The sequence below is a fragment of the Oncorhynchus gorbuscha genome, unplaced genomic scaffold (assembly GCF_021184085.1).
Source record: "Oncorhynchus gorbuscha isolate QuinsamMale2020 ecotype Even-year unplaced genomic scaffold, OgorEven_v1.0 Un_scaffold_2013, whole genome shotgun sequence".
In the NCBI taxonomy this organism is placed as follows: domain Eukaryota; kingdom Metazoa; phylum Chordata; class Actinopteri; order Salmoniformes; family Salmonidae; genus Oncorhynchus; species Oncorhynchus gorbuscha.
The window spans coordinates 5,414-24,996 of NW_025746629.1; the positions used below are offsets into that span (position 1 = coordinate 5,414).

Genomic DNA, 19,583 nt, shown 5'->3' on the forward strand with positions numbered 1-19,583 from the left:
TCATTGACCCGGACAAAATATAATTGTATGAGCTATGCCTCCTTGTACCGGCGTTGTTGCACCCCTCTACTATCTGGCTTGGTGGGGCGATCTCGTTCTGTATTCCTGCTTCACTTATATTCAATGTGTCGTCATGCATTTGTGCATGCACGCTGTTAACGGTCATATCCGTCTTTCTAGCTAACTTAGCCAGCTCATCAACCAGTATTTTATTCGCTTTTTCTGCACGATAGCACTTATTAAAGCATTGAAACTCATGGGGACCTCACTGTTACCACGGGTCATCGAGCTGGCCCTTATTTGGCAGCAGGGTTGCATCGGCTTCCACTGGATTTGACAGCTTGTTAGGCTGGCTAGCTAGGTAGCTAATTCGCTAATGCGAACTATTTATCATGTAGCAGCCTATGCTGACTAGCGTCGCTAGCAACCGTCTAATGCCGATACACATACATTACATTGCGAATATAATAATTTTTGACATTTAACTACCGGTATGTATCTAATCCGGTTTCGGCATGAGAAGAGTATTAATCCCAAATTCCAGCACTAACGGATACCGGGAAACAGAAATAAGAGAACCGGTCACTAATGCGGAGCCACGCCCTAAAATAACATGTGACCACAAGGCGTTTGTGACACATTCTTTGCGTTCCAACTTTGTCTTAATTGTCTGTAGGTTCTAAATTGCTTATGAGCTTGGCTTCCCTTCAGAAAGTAGCTGATTCTTGTACTTTACAGCTGTATTTTCCTGCATTTACTAATAATACTAGCAACAAAACAGATTTCATTCCTTAAAATGATATTGCCAGATGGAATAAAATAATAAGGTAGGCCTAAACTGTAATAAGATATACCTTAAAGACTGCTTGTGTTTAATAAGATGGGGTATAGGCCTACACTGTCTTCATCCTCTAAACTCTGGATGTTTACTAACTTTGGGAAGTTGGAAACACAAGCATCTTCATATAAAATAGGTTGAATTTGTACCTTTGAAACCATGTCAGATTTTCAACATTATATACACTTTCAGAAAAAAACAATCGAACCCCAACCAGGGTTTTAACGACACCCAGACCTGCTTATCTTTAATGTCACTGACTACTACCAATATGCTATTGTGAGAATTATTATTGAGAGATCTCTTAATAACAAAATATATTCCATGTTAATATCAAAGTCATTCCAAGGGGTAGGTTTGACAAAGCAAAGAGTTAACAGCTATTGTTTCAATTCAACCCAGAGTTCAACTAATAGACAAGCAATACAGTATGAAGAAGACATTAAAGGGCTTCACCATTCACCGGCGGAAGTCAGACGTGCAGAGAAGAATGTCTAGCCATACACCCACAGAGGACTCTGGACATCTTGTGACTAAGGAGTACCTTGGTTTGGCAAGCCAGAACGTGACGCAAGCTAGTAAGAGTGTGCCTCACTTGCACAGTTTGAACCAGGAAGTGACTCTACACATGGGTGTCAGCGAGAGTTCAAAACTTCTCTGGACTGAAACAGACGAGGGTCTAATGAACAATAGTACCAAAGAGGTCATTTCAACAATCTTGACCTCATGCGAGGATCAGACATCAAATGCACCTTGCTTCTCCACAGTAGGAAAGAAAATATCTGATATGTCCCTTGAGGTCAACATATTGGTAGGTGGTGTTCTGTCTCAGCTGAAGGACATCTCCTTGTCAAGGTCCCCAACACCATGTGAAGACATGTTTGAACGTCTCCAAGGTTCTCCTGAGCGAACCTCTCCAGTAAGTCTAGATTGCAGCACGGCTGCCTCCAAAGGCATTGCATCTTCCCACAGTCTTTCAACAAAGAGCCTCCAAAAACTCTCTAGTCATGAGTTCCAAACCAAAGCTGAGAAAGGAGTGAGTGAGGTCCTCTCTAGATCATTTAACATTGTGGAGGAAGGTACAGATAAGTACCTCCAGTCTGTATCTACATCCACCACATCTACTGATATTATACAAACCATGGTGAAAGACCAGCAGGAGCTCCCCCAGACCACCCAATCATCTGACATGGTATCTGAAACGTCCCTGCTCACCACTGAACAGGTTTCTGAGAAAAGAATCTGGTCTGTTGCTCGTAACATCTACTACAGTCTGCAAAGTAAGATTACGGAGTTTCTCAGAAAAGATCTTCAAATGTCAGACACAACACTTGGTTCAATTCAAATCTTTACGTATCAAAACAGTCCTGCTTCACAAAGAGCAAGTCTCGGCCATCTTGAGGTCAACCAGACCAGTGTTACACCTGGTGGAAACTATGCCTGTGTAGACATTCCGCACAAATTACTACCTAAAACCACTAAGCTCTCAGGATCCATGCTGGAGGATATTGGCACGAACCGTTGTAGGAGTGCTGACAGCCAGAATACAAGAAATACCTCTTCTTCACGCTCCTCCATCTCTCTAACACCTACTTCAAAATCAAAGCAGTCAGAATGGGACTTCACCTTGCCCGGTACTCCCATCCCCACTGAATTATCTGCTCAGAGTGACTTTCCCATTGTAAGAAACATGATCATTCAGGACTTGTTTCACACAGAGAACTTACTTCCCCCATCCTTTGTGGACAAAGTCAGGCAAGCTGCTGGGGTGGTAGTGGACGAAATGGTGGAAAGTGTTGAGAACACACAGGAAGATGGACAGGGTGCTTCTCATCTTGACGACGTCCGATCTGCTGTTAGGAAATTGAGAAAAATCATTTCCACTGGGACCATCCACATTTTCAGTCATGAATTTGTGGATAAAGTGATAGCCCTTCAGGACAGCCACAGCACTCCACAGGTCTTAACATTGGCAGCAGCCAGAAGTGCTTCAGACTCCATTCTTTCAAGGCTGAAATGGGGAAAGGAACAATGTGCCATATCCAGGAAGCTCTCCTCTCAGCTTCTCCAGATATTTGCTGAAGAGACAGTGAAGGGCTTCCTAAAACAGTGGTTAGATGATTATGAAAATATAAACATTGATGTTTCAGTCCAGAATGAACCAAGCACCTCTACTTGCATGGTCTTTCCTATCCAGCTCAATCAGAGCAAGCCAGCGGATAATGACACAATGAATCAGCTTACGAAGGTCATGGTCAACAAAATGATGGATGCCTTATCAGTTGGCTCAAGTCATCAAATGATCACCAAAGCCAATGCCAAATGTTCTTTTGAGTCCGGTACCAGCATGGCCACCAGTGACATTGTAGAAGGGATGTTGGATTTGGTAAGGGATAGCACCAGCAGTACTGGAGAGCAGATCCCCATCTTCAAGTCCAAGAAAAGCAAGAAAACCATGTTCAGCAAGATATGCTTTAACATAAAGGTATAGTACAAGTACAGATTTTTTATGAATAACACTGCTTTTGAATGTATGAGATATTATTTGTTTATACAATTCAGTATTTTAGCATTGTATTGCCTTTTTCCAGTTGATATACTGTACTTGTAAGATATATAACAGTTTGTTTTAATGTGCCTTTTCCCACCAAACAGGGTTCCAAGAAAGTTAGAAAGGACCACTGTCCTCAAAAGTCTATGGAGTACCAGCCTCAGAACACTTCCCCTACTGTGTACTTTACAGGTAAGCCCTGCTGCTGCTCATTCAAGACTAAGATATTATTACTTTAGCGTTCAACTAATTCATTTGGAAAGACATTGCACTCTGCTCTGAATTGTTACCCATGACATACTGGATGGTCTTTCTTTGCAGAGTTGAGGACAAATTCTCATGGCTCCTTTGCTCCAGACATCGCATATTCCTTCCCACCTGAAGAGAAGAGTCACAAACCCTCCCTTTTCACCAGAATGTATAGAGCCATCACTAGAAGCTTCTCCAACCCAAGATAATTTTCCTCATTAAATTAGATTGCATTCATTTGTTGTTATATGTTGACTGTTTTGCTAGCTCAGACTGTAATATGTTCTGCGATTCATCCACATGCATTGAGGAGTATACCACCTCAGTCACAGGCTACATGCCCACGGTGACCGTATGTACATATCCCCGACAGAAGCCATGGATTACAGGCAACATCCACACCGCGCTAAAGGCTAGAGCTGCTTCTTTCAAGGAGCGGGACACTAATCCAGACACTTATATGAAATCCTGCTATGCCCTCAGACTAACCATCAAACAGGCAAAGTGTCACGCCCTGACCGTAGAGATCCTTTTAATTCTCTATTTGGTTAGGTCAGGGTGTGACTAGGGTGGGCAATCTAGGTTATCTATTTCTTTGTTTGGCCCGGTATGGTTCCCAATCAGAGGCAGCTGTCTATCGTTGTCTCTGATTGGGGATCATACTTTGGTATGATGCAGAACCTTATATTTGTCTTTATATATATATATATATATTTTTTTTTTTTGTTCATCTAATAAAGTAAGATGTACACTTACCAAGCTGCACCTTGGTCTCCTCATTCTGACGACGAGCATAACACAAAGCATAAATACAGGACTAAGATTGAATCCTACTACACCAGTTCTGATGCTCGTTGGATGTGGCAAGGCTTGCAAACTATTACGGACAATAAAGGGAAACCCAGCCGCAAGCTGCCCAGTGACACAAGTCTGCCAGATGGGCTAAGTGCCTTTTATGCTCGCTTCAAGGCAAGCAACACTGAGGCATGCATGAGAGCATCAGCTGTTCGGTACGACTGTGATAACGCTCTCTGTAGCCAATGAGAGCAAACCTTTAGAAAGGTCAACATTCACAAGGGGTCAGATGGATTACCAGGACGTGTGCTCCGAGCATGCGCGGACCAACTGGCAAGTGTCTTCACTGACATTTTCAACCTCTGTAATACCTACATGTTTCAAACAGACCACCATAGTCCCTGTGCCCAAGAAAGTGAAGGTAACCTGCCTAAATGACTATTACCCCATAGCCTTTGAAAGGCTGGTCAAGGCTCACATCAACGCCATCATCCCAGAAACTCTATATATCCACTTGAATTTGCATACCGCCCCAACAGCTTCACAGATGATGCAATATCAATCGTGATCTATACTGCCCTTTCCCAACTGGTCAAAAGGAACACCTATGTGAGAATGCTGTTCATTGACTACAGCTCAGCATTCAACACCATAGTGCCCACAAAGCTCATCACTAAACTAAGGACCCTGGAACTGAACACCTCCCTCTGCAACTGGATCCTGGACTTCCTGAAGGGCCACCCCCAGGTGGTAAGGGTAGGTAACACCACATCTGCCACACTGATCCTCAACATGGGGGCCCCTCAGGGGTGTGTGCATAGTCCCCTCCTGCATGGCCAGCACGACTCCAACACCATCATTAGGTTTGCTGACGACACAACAGGGGTGGACCTGATCACCGACAATGATGAGACAGCCTATAGGGAGGTCAGAGACCTGATAGTGTGGTGCCAGAACAACAACCTCTCCCTCAACATGAGCAAAACAAAGGAGATGATCGTGGGCTACAGGAAAAGGAGGGCAGAACACTCCCCCATTCACATCAACAGGGCTGTAGTGGAGTGGATTGAGAATTAAGTTCCTTGGTGTCCACATCACCAACAAACTATCATGGTCCAAACGCACAAAGACACTCATGAAGAGGGCACGACAATGCCTTTTAAACCCTCGGGAGACTGAAAAGATTTGGCATGGGTCCCCAGATCCTCAAAAAGTTATGCAGCTGCACCATTGAGAGCATGGTTGCATCAACTGCTCGGCATCCAACCTTAAGGCACTACAGAGGGTGGTGCATACAGCCGAATACATCACTGGGGACAAGCTTCCTGCCATCCAGGACCTATATACTAGGTGGTGTCAGAAGGCCCCAAAAACTTGTCTAAGACTCCAGTCCCACAAGTCATAGACTTGTTACTGTAACAGTATAGCTTCCATCCCTCTCTTCGCCTGTGTTTATTTAGTTTATGCTTCACAATGCTAACAGTAATGTAGGTAACAGCCACCTTGAAATGAGGTAATTTGCTCAGCCAGCCCTTATACATTTGTATGCCTATATATAGTATTAAGGCACAGATCAATAGCGAAGATACTCAGCTTTCCAGACACCCTGCTTTTGCAGAAAGGGAATACCGTTCTCATACCATACTAAATTGAATTTAAAAAATATCTAATAGGGTCCCCAAATATGGGGAGTTTACATTTAAGAGGTTAAGGGGTTGTAAGTAAGCATTTCAGAGTAAGATTGTACCTGTTGTATTCGGCGCATGTGACAAATCAATTATGCATTTGTTCGGCTGAAAAATTCATGCTTGCAAGCGTCAAAAAAGTTGCAAGTGTCATAAAACATTTCAACATGACTTAACAAAAAATGCATTTTATTTTCAAAAGACTGCAATCAAATATCAACAAAAGTGAAAATAAATACAGATTTCATTTTCAGTGAATAATTGTCTTGTCCAGTGAGCAACTCAATGACAGCGATTCAATGACATCATTAGATCACCTCCAAGAAGCATCTTCAATGTTCACCTGACAACCCATTGGATAAGACACAAACAATAACTAAGCGTTTCTTTCCTGTCAAGAAGGTTGAGATCAGAAGCTTCTTCAATACCCCAGAAATGGAAAGGCTTTGAGACAAAGACAATCAACTGACAAGATAATGCACATACACTAACCCGGATGTTCTACTTGCCCCACTGAGTTACAGCAAAGTTATCATTTATGCATGGGTCCACGATCCACTCATAGCTCTCACAGCTATCTGACAGTTCTCAGAATACTAAGGAAGAAGTGTGTGATATTGGATTTGGTATCCTTCCCACTCCCAAGTGATTGGGGGGGTTGGAGCCTCAATTAGACCCATGTCAAACATTTACAGTCACGTACAGTACAACCACATTTAGTACAATCACATACAGTACAACCACATAGTCAACTGAATGATTCTAGAATAATAATAATTCCATTCACATTTGGCTACTACAAATAGCCAGTGAAATATGATACGTTTTTTTGTTACTTGAGAATAGGAATGACTGAGAATCCACTGCCTGCCGTTGTAAACTTTCTGCACACAAATCAAACACAGTCCTGACTATATCTATAAGCCTCATCCAAAGGAACGAAATTCTAAGTCGTCCGCATTGTTTCAGGCATCATCCGTTCCAAAGTCTCATCTTGTTCACTGTGAAGAATTAAAATACAAACTCAAATAATAGTACATCCTATCCTCTCCCCATACTGAAACAACTTGTGAACCAATAAGACTGACACTATATACCTTCTAAGCATGATAGTTGGCTCATGATTTGTTTCAGGACTTGTTAGGGTAAACCAATAACAGCTTCTCACCCCAAGTCATAAGACTGCTGAACAATTAATCAAATGGCCACCGGACAAGTTCAACTGTTTTATTATTTGTTACTTTAGTTTATTGGGTAAATATTCTCTTAACTCTTCTTGAACTGCACTGTTTGTTAAGGGCTTGTAAAGTAAACATTTCAAGGAAAGATCTACACTTGTTGTATTCAGCGCATGTGACAAATAAAGTTTGAGTTGATTTGATTTGACAATGTACCTTCTAAGCATGATGGTTGGCTCATGATTTGTTTGTACTGAAATCTATTCAGGGAGGATAAGGGTATATCATAGGCAGTGATGTAGTGGTAAAACCATTGACTGGTAAATGCTGATTGCCGTTCAGGATTAAAGAAGTAACCCTCCCTATACTCTCAATGCATCTTCCACAAAAGGTGGGTAAATGCTTGAACAAAATAAAATAAAAAGTGTGAAAACAGCTTTTACATGTGTTCCCCCCCCACTGATTATAGGAGGCTTCTTCTGACAGTATTCACACATTCCATAAGAAACCTCCAGAGAAATATTCATAGTCACTGTAGAAAAGGCCCATGGAGTTGGTGGAATACTCCTTTAATTAATTGCCATTTACTCAGCTGGGCCAGGGGCGCTTTAATTAGGTCAGGTGGAAATGTCCTACAGATCTCAACTCTATAAAAGGAGGAAATTGCCATCGCCTGATCTCGCTGCTTTCTCTTCCCTAAATCCATCTGATCCAGAAGTTCTGTGCGTCCATGAATCCACCACAGACTACCAGTAAATATACCACTTTATGGTTAAAGGAATTCCTGCCTCAGTCTCATACATTCCTCTGTCACCTGACACGTGACCACCTGTTCACCTTCACTGTCAGTCATCCTACCTGTCCAGCAACCCACACAGATTCCACTAATCTTTCAATGGTCCTTTGAGCCGGATGATGACTGAACCAAAGACAGGTGAAAAGGAAATGGAGGCGGAGAGGGAAGAATTGTCTCCACTGGAAGGAAGAAGAGAGGAGGAGAGAGCAGCTGAGAGAAAGGTCTTGGAACAAAGGAAATATCCAGGAGCTAAGCCTAAAGTAACAAAGGCTTCATCCTCAACCACCAGCAGCACCAGAAGAACCAGGCAAGCACCTGGTTATCTTAAGGATTATGCAGGAGCTCAAAGAGTTGATGGATCAACTATATGTTTCAGCCATCAACCATCCCCTCTGAGCCAAGCCTGCTTTGGAGCAGGAAAGTGGTCTACGTGAAGAACCTATGGAGGAGGTAACTCCCACTGCACAGGTCGACCAGCTTCCAGAGGCAGGCTCCGCTCACCCCTTAACTAATGGGAAATCGTCGAAGCACTCTAGACGGAGTGGGAGTTCGACCAGTGGATACCCCTTTGGAAGTGGCCATGGCAGCCGCCATTCACTAGCCCTCAGCAATTCACAGAACGCTGTCCTACAAGAGAGGATGAAACTATTAGCTTTGGAGGAAATTGAGCGTCAGATTGAGGAGGAACGACAGGCTGACGAACGATGTCACCAATTGGATGTGCAGGCCCGTAGAGCTCTACAGGAAAGGGAATTCATTGCCAAGGACCTGGCACAGCAGCGACGGCACCGTCAAGCCAGAAGGGAATTAGAGGAGGCACGGATGGTCTCATCCTTCCTGGAGAGGAACGAACAGGGAGTTGACCTGACCACCCCTCCACATGGACCTGAACTGTCTGCCTTTCTTTCCCAATCTGCCCCTCTGGTACAGCATGGCACACAGTCCTCGGAGGCTCCGGGGTCAACAGCCAACACGGAGCACGGAGACGGGCCGCTCCGCCAACGCCCTCTATGCCAGTGACACAAGTTAGCATTCCTCCATCTGGACAAAGCATCACTCCTTCGCCTTTCCGCCAATTACCAACCAAGGCAAATCGTTCCTTTCATCCAGGGCCAGGCCAGTCCTCAAACAACAGGTCGGAGGGCTCTCGCCCAATTCCGGCTGCCACAAATGGTGGGTCTGGGACAGTAGGTGACCGGCCCAATGAGGCCACAGTGGGCTCATCAGAAGTCCCGGGTTTATCCTTCACGCAACCAGAGGAGGGAGCCAACATTATGAAACTTCTAGTAGCCTCAGCCTATGGAATTCCCAGACCCAAACTGCCATACTTTGAAAACGGAAAGGAGAGTGAATTTGTCCTTTTGGAAATGGCATTGGAGAGCCTACTGGGTATTCACGGTCATCTGTCAGAACGCTACAAATACCAAGTACTAATGGATCATTTGCGGTTTCCCACTGCATACAGGCTGGCCCAATCCTTTATGCACTCCGCAACACCATACACTGCAGCTCTCCAGGCCCTGAAGGCGAGATATGGTGAGCCACGTCAGCTAGTCCAGAATGAACTAAACAACATCCTGAACACGTCTCCAATTAAAATGGGAGACCATGCTGCTTTCCAAGAATTCTCCCTGGCTGTCCAATCCCTGACCTCGATGCTCCAATCCGTTGAAGGAGAAGACGGGAACGAGCTTAAATGTGGCTCCCACGTGGACAGCCTTCTCAGCAAACTTCCAGTGTACCTCAGAGACAGTTTCATTGAACATTGTTTGAATAAGGGCATCCTGAAAGAGGGCTCGAGAAGCACCTATGCTCTCAGAGACCTGGCCACATGGTTGGAGGTGAAGGCAAAGGCGAAGAGCATCGCTCACCAGGCCACAATCTCCGCCATAGCCACAGGGGGAAGGAAGGAGTTTGAACGCCAGCAGGGACAGAAAAGACCAAATCCCACTACCATGTACTTAAATAGTGAGGCCGGGGAGGAACCCGGGAAGAAGACCCCTCTCAAGAGCAAGAACATCAAATTCCAGCCTTACTGCCCATATTGCAATAGTAAGGGGCACTTCCTTGGCTCATGCCCCAGAGTAAAAAAGCTCACTCAAACTCAATTGAAGGCCTGGATCACTTCAGGCGAGCGATGCTACAAGTGTGCCCGTAGCCATAAGGTGGAGACCTGCACATTGAGGAAACCCTGCAACCGCTGTAAAGAAATCCATCTCACCGTGTTGCATGATCTATTTTCCCAAGCAAAGAAGGAGCAGAGTATGCTCATGGTAGGAGCTGCAAAAAGAGCTGTATCTCGACCAGCAGAACCGGTCTCCAAGGGTCATGTTGAAGGTGGTCAAGGTCACTCTGCAAAGTGAAGGGAGAAGCATTGATACATTCGCCGTTCTAGATGATGGGTCAGAAAGAACAATCATTCTCACAGCGGCCACCCGTCAGCTTAACCTGGAAGGGACCCCGAGACCCTTAATCTCAGAACGGTGCGACATGATGTTATCCAAATGAAAGGCTCTGCTGTAACCTTTAGCATTTCACCTTCAGGAAACAGGGACGTGGCCTATAACATCACCAATGCCTTCACGGCAGATGGCTTGAATCTCGCAGAGCACTCCTGCCCGGTAAGTGTTCTACAGAAACAATATCCTCATCTACGAGGATTGCCTCTTCCTAACCTGGCCAGAGTAGCACCACTTATCCTGATTGGGTCAGACCACCCACATCTCGTCACCCCGACTGAGCCTATACGAGCTGGACCAGAAGGAGGACCCATTGCTGTCCATACATCCTTGGGTTGGGCTGTGCAAGGTCCATCCCATCTACTTCTCCCCACCCAAGCTGTACAGTCACAGCAAGTCCTCTTCACCAGAAGCAATCCAGATGCAGCCACTGACCTCCTTCGGAATGTTGAGATGCTATGGAAGATGGACACCTTCTCCAACCGGAAGCTACAGGAGGTCACTCGCTCGAAAAATGACTCCTATGCATTAGACCTCCTGGAGAAGAGCACCACCACCACTGAAATGGATGGCGTTCGCAGGTATGCAACCCCACTGCTACGGGTGCCCAACCATCCTCCTCTGGCAACCACGACACGGGCTGTACTCCCACTACTGCGTGGAACAGAGCGACGCCTGGTGAAGAATCCTGAGCTTGCAGAAGTTCATAACCGAGAGATTCATAACCTTGTGAAGGCAGGCTACGTCACTGAAGTGACAGCTCATGAAGAGGGAAACGCACTCCGTGAATCCTGGTATCTCCCTCACCATGTTATCCAGCAACATGGTGGGAAGTATAGACTTGTCTTCAACTGTTCATTCCAAGCAGCTGGTCAAAGCCTGAATGACTGTCTACTCCCGGACCAACCTTAGGTCCTTTCTTGCTCGGTGTCCTTCTCCGGTTCCGGCAGCACTCTACAGCCATCAGTGGAGACATCAAAGCCATGTTTCATCAGATTCGTTTACTGCCTTCCGACACCACACTGCTCCGGTTCATATGGCGAAATATGGAACGAGATGCAGAGCCCACAATCTATGAATGGCAGGTACTCCCATTCGGCACCACCTGCAGTCCTTGCTGTGCCATATACGCTCTGCAGAGACACGCACGGGAGCATCCAGACAGTGACCCAGAAGTATTGGATTCAGTGGAAAATGCCTTCTATGTGGATAACTGCTTACAAAGCATCCCCTCCACGGCTGAAGCGAAATCACTCCTTGATAAAGTGCGGAATCTCCTGTCCAAAGGGGGATTTGAGGTCCGACAGTGGGCTAGTAACAGAGCGGAGGTTATCCAGCACCTCCCGCCACAAGCTAGGTCCAGTAGCAGTGAACTATGGCTAACGCAGTCTGGTGCTAACCCAGAAGAGCCCACTCTAGGACTGAGGTGGAGCTGCCTACCGGATACCCTGGGGTATAAGCACCGCTCATCCCCGAGTACCAAAACCCCCACTCTGCGCACCATCTATCGGACCCTGGCCAGTCAATACGATCCCCTTGGGTATATCCTGCCATACACAACACGGGCCAAAGTCTTAGTCCAGGACCTGTGGCAGACCAAGAGGGACTGGGATGAACCAATCCACCCAGCTGACCTAGTGGAACGATGGATCTGTTGGGAAACTGAGTTAACGGAGCTCTCTGATGTCCAAATGCCAAGATGTTATGTACCATCCTGTGTTGACCAACTGGGATCATGCCTGGAACTGCATGTGTTCTGTGACGCTTCGGAGCGAGCTTATGGGGCGGTTTCCTATCTTAGAGTGGAGGATAAGGCAGGCCACACCCATGTCTCCTTTGTCATGGCCAGGTCCAGGGTCGCACCCAAGAAGCAGTTGTCAATGCCTAGGCTGGAACTCAGTGCTGCCCTTTCCGGAGCCCAGTTGGCCTCTACCTTGCGAGCCGAGCTCACCTTGCCAATCCAAAGGATCATCTACTGGAGTGATTCGACCACTGTATTGACATGGCTCAAGTCGGAGTCCTGCAGGTATAAGGTGTTTGTCGGGACTCGCATTGGGGAAATCCAAGACCTAACAGAAGTCCAGGACTGGAGGTATGTTGATAGCATAAACAATCCTGCTGATGACATTACAAGAGGTAAAACCCTTAAGGAATTGGCTAAACCCCATCGCTGGAGCTTGGGACCACCATTCTTGTCCCAACCAGAGAATGAGTGGCCGACAGCCCCCAGGCGTGCGGCCCCTCCGCGACCGACTGAAGCTCATGAGTTAAGGAAGTCTGCCCAATGCTACAGCATTTCTACGGAACCAACAACGGCTCTCCCTGACCTAACACAATCCCAAACACTGCCGGATCTGATCACAGCCACAAACCAGACCTCAGATGGGGTGGCTTCTATACCTACCTCCCTCGCGGCAGAGACACTACTCCTCCAGCAAGCACAAGCAGTTAGCTTCCCTGAGGAGTTAAAAGCTCTGAAAGCCGGTAGGGAAGTGGCTAAGGGCAGCCGTCTTCTCTCTCTTGCCCCAGAATATGATCCAATCCTTGGAGTGATCAGAGTCGGAGGGAGGCCACCCAATTATCCTCGACTCCAGACACCCTCTTACCAGGCTCCTCATCAAGAGTTATGATGAGCGGCTTCTCCACCCAGGTCCAGAGAGGGTCTATGGGGAGATGAGGCGGAAGTACTGGATAATTGGAGGACGAGGAGCCATTCGTAAGCACCAATACGCCTGCGTAGAATGTCAGAGTTGGAGGGAGGCTGCGCCAAGCGGAGGTTTTGGACCCAGATGCTATCCACCCAATTATCCTCGACTCCAGACACCCTCTTACCAGGCTCCTCATCAAGAATTATGATGAGCGGCTTCTCCACCCAGGGCCAGAGAGGGTCTATGGGGAGATGAGGCGGAAGTACTGGATAATTGGAGGACGAGGAGCCATTCGTAAGCACCAATACGCCTGCGTAGAATGTCAGAGATGGCGGGCCGGAGCTACGGTGCCCAAAATGGCAGATTTACCCCCTGCTCGTTTGCGCCTCCTTAAACCACCCTTCTGGTCAACAGGAGTAGATTGCTTCGGCCCCTTGATGATCAAGTTAGGTCGTCGTGTGGAAAAGCGCTGGGGCATTCTATTCAAGTGTATGACAACCAGATGTGTCCACCTGGACCTACTGGAGAGTTTGGATACGGAAGCCTTCCTCATGGCCCTACGGCGGTTTATCTCCCGACGGGGGAAACCCTACGAGATCCTGGTTGACAGAGGTACGAACTTCAAGGCAGGAGAAGCCAGGTTGGAGGAAGCCTTCCAAGCCATGGAACCCAGCCTCAAGGATCAGCTGATGGACCAACAAATCTCATTCAAATTTAACCCTCCAGGCGCTCCTCATTTTGGAGGAACATGGGAGCGAGAGATCAAATCTGTAAAGACGGCCTTACGAGTCGTACTAGGGGACCAAACTGTCACTGAAACGGTCTTGAGGACTGTCCTGATAGAGGTGGAAGGGATTCTGAACTCCAAACCCTTGGGATATCTCTCTGCAGACATCGCTGACCCCGATCCGGTTACACCGAATATGCTCTTGATGGGACGCCGAGATGCGTCACTTCCTCAAGCCATGTATGCTGATACCAACCTCATCGGCAGACGCCGGTGGCGACACAGCCAAATCTTAGCTGACCATTTTTGGGCCCGATTCATTCGGGATTACCTACCAAGTCTACAGCACAGAGGGAAATGGCGGAGAGAAATGGCCAGCCTGGAAACTGGCCAAGTAGTACTGATGGTGGACCCTCAGCTGCCTCGAGCCTCCTGGCCGGTGGGCCGTATAACTAAGACCATGCCTGGGACCGATGGTCGTGTTAGATCAGTGGAAATCCAGGTGAAGAACCGGACATATATCCGGCCAGTTGCCCGACTGATTCCTCTCCCTGAGATGACAGAGGATGGGGAGCAATGAGCCTTTTTGAGGAATGTGGAAATTAACAAATTTCCGGGGTGGCTGTAGAAAAGGCCCATGGAGTTGGTGGAATACTCCTTTAATTAATTGCCATTTACTCAGCTGGGCCAGGGGCGCTTTAATTAGGTCAGGTGGAAATGTCCTACAGATCTCAACTCTATAAAAGGAGGAAATTGCCATCGCCTGATCTCGCTGCTTTCTCTTCCCTAAATCCATCTGATCCAGAAGTTCTGTGCGTCCATGAATCCACCACAGACTACCAGTAAATATACCACTTTATGGTTAAAGGAATTCCTGCCTCAGTCTCATACATTCCTCTGTCACCTGACACGTGACCACCTGTTCACCTTCACTGTCAGTCATCCTACCTGTCCAGCAACCCACACAGATTCCACTAATCTTTCAGTCACCGTAGCTGTCATTTAAACTTGGACTAACCTGGCCAAGGCCAAACAGTATATGGCGTTTTCTCTGGGTGTGCGGTCGCAGTGGAGAGGAAAGGCCTCCAGTGAGGTGGTGAGGATCTGGGCGGAGTTTGGCGAGGCAAACACAGGTCTGAGATTGGTGTCTCTGGAAATGGGCAGGAGCGGGACTCTGCTCCTCCATTGGTTGCTGTTCTGATCCCCACTCTCATCCTCCTCACATCCCTTCCTTCCACATCCCCTCTTCTTCTCTCTTTCATCCCTCGTGGCCACAGGGTGTAGCTTCGGTAGTTGAAGAGGTTTATCCTGGGATGCCAGGGCACGGAGCGGGCAGGATACATGAGATGGGCAGTTGATGGGGGTCAAATGTCGAGAGGCTGTGGACATCACCCTGATACCCGCCTTGGCCTCACTCCTCCTGGGCTTGGAGGACATCTTGGGGAGGGTGAAGCCGTCCACCAGGACCGTGTCGCCCACCCTGGTCCTGAACGGAGCCCTGTTGAGGCCCATGCAGTGCCTGGATGCTGCCCTCCTCTGCCCCAGCCTCACCCAGCCCTTTATCTGGAGGTATGTCCGCATGGGCAGGGCCATACCTGGGAGGACCATCACAGAGCACAGCTTGGTGGCCAGGTGACTCACACACTCCCTGTGGCCGTACTGGAGGGCGATCCTCAGGGGGTCACGACCCTGGGGATCCCGACAGGCAAGGGTCAGAACGCTGCTGGCGATAAAGAGTTTGAGGATGGTGAGCTGGCCGCGCTTGATGGAGGCGACAGCGGGACACTTGGCGACGTCGGGGTGGGCCGTCTGGTGGCACCACTCACGTTAAGGGTGAACCCCCACCGGCTCAATGACACGCACCCCCCTCTCCAGCAGCCAGCCGGCCAGGTCCAGGTGGCCCAGAGAAGCAGCGATGTAGAGTGCCACCCGGAGCTGGAACCTGGAATAATACAGAATCAATGTATTTATAACACGTTTCAAGTTTTTTTTGTCAAGTTCACAAGATCCAGTGGGTTATAAAACGGTATAGTAAAAAGCTTACTTGCAAACTCTTTCCCACAATGCAGTATTAAATATCAGGGTAAGAGAAAAAACATATGAAGGAAAAAACACGAGAATATAAGCTACATACAGGGTCAGTACCATCATTGTAAGCTACATACAGGGTCAGTACCATCATTATAAGCTACATACAGGGTCAGTACCATCATTGTAAGCTATATACAGGGTCAGTACCATCATTATAAGCTACATACAGGGTCAGTACCATCATTATAAGCTACATACAGGGTCAGTACCATCATTATAAGCTACATACAGGGTCAGTACCATCATTATAAGCTACATACAGGGTCAGTACCATCATTATAAGCTACATACAGGGTCAGTACCATCATTATAAGCTACATACAGGGTCAGTACCATCATTATAAGCTACATACAGGGTCAGTACCATCATTGTAAGCTACATACAGGGTCAGTACTATCATTGTAAGCTACATACAGGGTCAGTACCATCATTATAAGCTACATACAGGGTCAGTACCATCATTGTAAGCTACATACAGGGTCAGTACTATCATTGTAAGCTACATACAGGGTCAGTACCATCATTGTAAGCTACATACAGGGTCAGTACCATCATTGTAAGCTACATACAGGGTCAGTACCATCATTGTAAGCTATATACAGGGTCAGTACCATCATTGTAAGCTACATACAGGGTCAGTACCATCATTGTAAGCTACATACAGGGTCAGTACCATCATTGTAAGCTACATACAGGGTCAGTACCATCATTGTAAGCTACATACAGGGTCAGTACCATCATTGTAAGCTACATACAGGGTCAGTACCATCATTATAAGCTACATACAGGGTCAGTACCATCATTATAAGCTACATACAGGGTCAGTACCATCATTATAAGCTACATACAGGGTCAGTACCATCATTATAAGCTACATACAGGGTCAGTACCATCATTGTAAGCTACATACAGGGTCAGTACCATCATTGTAAGCTACATACAGGGTCAGTACCATCATTGTAAGCTATATACAGGGTCAGTACCATCATTGTAAGCTACATACAGGGTCAGTACCATCATTGTAAGCTACATACAGGGTCAGTACCATCATTGTAAGCTACATACAGGGTCAGTACCATCATTGTAAGCTATATACAGGGTCAGTACTATCATTGTAAGCTACATACAGGGTCAGTACCATCATTGTAAGCTACATACAGGGTCAGTACCATCATTGTAAGCTACATACAGGGTCAGTACCATCATTGTAAGCTATATACAGGGCCAGTACCATCATTGTCAGTTATATACAGGGTCAGTACCATCATTATAAGCTATATAGAGGGTCAGTACTATCATTGTAAGCTATATACAGGGTCAGTACTATCATTGTAAGCTATATACAGGGTCAGTACTATCATTGTGAGCTATATAAAGATTCAGTACCATCACTGTTGATAGTAAGTCTATCATACAGTTCAGTGTGTAGATGTGTATTCTGACCTCATCACAGGTCTCTCTCTAGACAGGTGTCGTTGGACGGTCAGTCTGTGTCCCAGGAAGCAGCCTCTGAGGAACTCCGCCCACCCATCCCAGGTGTCCAACCGTAGAGTAGCCCCTGAGAGACAGAGACACATGCAGGTTGTCCTCCTGGTTGCCATGAACCAAGAATGTGTTCCATACAGTCCATTTGTCTCTGTGTTACATCCATAAGGTGTTGAGCCAGAGGACCATTGATCTACTGCACAGGGAAGGCCATACCCAGGTCAATGGCGTAGTCGTGCAGCCGGTTGCAGTCATAGAGTTGCAGGCCGGTGGGAGAGCTCAGTCTGAAGGAGCTGACGGGAAGCCCACACTGCTGGGACACCAGGGTCATGAGCCTGGCCACAGACGTACTCAGGAGAAACACATTGCCCATGACTGAGAGGGTCTCCCCCGTCACGGCACTGAACATACGCACCACCGGCTCCCGCTGAAGTATAAGACCATGGACATACAGTAAATTCACTTGTTTTACATAAATACCTATGTTGTGTTTATACACCGAGTAAACAAAACATTATGAACACCTGTTCTTTCCATGACAAAGACTGACCAGGTGAATCCAGGTGAAAGCTATGATCCCTTAATGATGTCACTTGTTAAATCCACTTCAGTGTAGATGAAGGGGAGCGGACAGGTTAAAGAAGGATTTTTAAGGATTTTTAAGCCTTGAGACAATTGAGGCATAGATTGTGTATGTGTGCCATTCAGAGGGTGAATGGGCAAGACAAAATATTTAAGTGCCTTTGAACAGGGTAGTAGGTGCCAGGTGCACCGGTTTGTGTCAAGAACTACAATGCTGCTTTCACACTCGACAGTTTCCTGTGTGTATCATGAATGGTCCATCACCCAAAGAACATCCAGCCAACTTGGCACAACTGTTGGAAGCATTGGAGTCAACATGGGCCAGCATCCCTGGGGAACGCTTTCAAACACCTTGTAGAGTCCATGTCCCAACGAATTGAGGCTGTTCTGATGGAAAAAGGCGGGGTGCAACTCAATATTAGGAAGGTGTTTCTAATGTTTGGTACACTCAGTATATATAAGTTATACTTATACATCTATATACTATAGATTTCCACTCTAGTCAATCAGCAAGAAGGAGAGACAGACAAGGTCTGGCTTTGACGATGTCAATGATGGGATGTGTAAGTAAGGAGTAAGGAACACAAAATAAACATTATTCTGATGGTTAAATTTGTACTTAGATACATAACCACTCTCCTCTGTTAGCAAATCTTCCACAGAACTTTGTGGAACAGAGTGAGTTCTGTACCTGTCTGGCTCTGGACATGAACCCAGAGACCTCTGTACAACAACACTTCACACTCACGAAGCAGTGTTCTTACTAACCAATCACTCTACCATAACCATGGTCTAGGTATAAAGCAGTGTCCTTACTAACCAATCACTCTACCATAACCATGGTCTCGGTATAAAGCAGTGTCCTTACTAACCAATCACTCTACCATAACCATGGTCTCGGTATAAAGCAGTGTCCTTACTAACCAATCACTCTACCATAACCATGGTCTCGGTATAAAGCAGTGTCCTTACTAACCAATCACTCTACCATAACCATGGTCTCGGTATAAAGCAGTGTTCTTACTAACCAATCACTCTACCATAACCATGGTCTCGGTATAAAGCAGTGTCCTTACTAACCAATCACTCTACCATAACCATGGTCTCGGTATAAAGCAGTGTCCTTACTAACCAATCACTCTACCATAACCATGGTCTTGGTATAAAGCAGTGTTCTTACTAACCAATCACTCTACCATAACCATGGTCTCGGTATAAAGCAGTGTCCTTACTAACCAATCACTCTACCATAACCATGGTCTTGGTTGAGCAAGGGCAACATTACTTTAAGTCTCAAGCAGGGTGACCTCAACATACTATATATCACCATACTATATACCACCACACTGTACAGTGGGGCAAAAAAGTATTTAAAATTTGAAGCAGAGCTTAATTTGTAAATTGGGAGGTGCCAGAACAAAGAGTGGGTGCTAGAGGGTGGGTTCTGTGGTACCAGAACTCATGAGAAAAATATCACCTATTATAATAGAGCATTGAA

General features: G+C 46.5%; 1 pseudogene; it reads right to left on the reverse strand.

Annotated features, from left to right (window-relative positions):
* Positions 1–14,928: 14,928 nt before the first annotated feature.
* LOC124024820 lies at positions 14,929–19,030 on the reverse strand (annotated as a pseudogene).
* Between the last annotated feature and the right edge of the window lie 553 nt (positions 19,031–19,583).